Source organism: Esox lucius, chromosome 12, assembly GCF_011004845.1.
Source record: "Esox lucius isolate fEsoLuc1 chromosome 12, fEsoLuc1.pri, whole genome shotgun sequence".
Lineage (NCBI taxonomy): Eukaryota > Metazoa > Chordata > Actinopteri > Esociformes > Esocidae > Esox > Esox lucius.
The window spans coordinates 33,023,971-33,025,282 of NC_047580.1; the positions used below are offsets into that span (position 1 = coordinate 33,023,971).

Consider the following 1,312-nt stretch of genomic DNA (forward strand, 5'->3'; position numbering starts at 1 on the left):
TACCATTTGTGGGTTGTGTTTGTTTATTCTAGAATTTCAATTGCATCAGTCACACTGACTGGTGAAGGTTTCAGGAAAAGTTCTAGAAATCAATGGATTTCATGTGACTCTTTTAAAAAGCACAGCTGAGATCCAAACTCAGGATCTCCTCTATATAAGGTAAGCACTTTATCCAACTGAGCCATCTAGAGAGCATTTTATTGCTGGTATCAAAATCCACAGTTTATTTATCCTTATAAAACAGACAGCGTTCAAACACTTGCACCTCTTTTAAAATGCACAGCTGAGATTGAAACACATACTTCTTTTTAAAGACACTGTTGAGAGTTGAACTCATGTAGTAAACTCATGTTTACTAACCAGGCACTTTAACCATTGAAGCCACAGCGCCCATCCTGGATATGGTTGTATAGCAGGCCTCAAATGACAAAGGTGTACAATTCAAGTGAAAATGAGACAATTTCATGACTTGTACCTCTTTAAAAAAAGGCACTGCTGAGATTCGAACTCAGGATCTCCTGTTTACTAGACAGGCACTTTAACCAACTAAGCCACAGCACCCAGGTCAGAGTCTGCACTGCAGAGATTAAAATCCACAGGTATATTATCCAAGCAAAACCAATATTGTTCTAAGACTCATACTTATTTCAAAAGGCGCTGGTGAGATCCAAACTTAGGATTTCCTGTTTAATAGAGACAGCACTTTAACCAGCACTTTAACCAGGCACAGCATCCATCCTGCCTGTCTTTCTGTGGCAGGGCACAAAAGCCACAGGTTTATTGTCCAAGTGAAATCAACACCATTCAAAGACTTGTGCCTTTTTTAAAAAGCACAGTTGAGATTCAAACTCAGGATCTCCTGTTTGCCAGACTGGAGCAATAATCCAGAAAACCAAAGGGCCCATCCGGTGAATGTTGTACTGCAGGGATCAAAATCCACTGGTCATTCATCCATAAGTAATCACCATTGTACAAACACTTGTTTCTGTTTTTCAAAGTGATGACTGAGATTGATACCGATGCACTTCTTTTTAATGGCACTGGAGAGATTGGAACTCAGCGTCTCCTGTTAATAAAACAGCAATTTTAACCAACTAAGCCACAGCAACCATCCAGGCTGCCTTTTTATGGCAGGCCTCAAATGTCGAAGATGTATAATTCAAGTGAAACTAACACAGTTCAAAGAATTGTACCTCTTTCAAATAGCACGGCTGGGATTTGAACTTAAGATTTATTGCTCATTTAACCATCACCTTACCCGCCAAAGCCACAGGGCCCACAGGCAGGGATCAGCATTGCAGAGATCAAAATC

General features: G+C 40.2%; 1 non-coding gene across 1 annotated transcript; it reads right to left on the reverse strand.

Moving 5' to 3' along the window:
• Positions 1 to 487: 487 nt before the first annotated feature.
• trnat-agu lies at positions 488 to 561 on the reverse strand. The gene has a single exon. It is a non-coding gene; the product is annotated as a tRNA-Thr (tRNA).
• Positions 562 to 1,312: the final 751 nt, after the last annotated feature.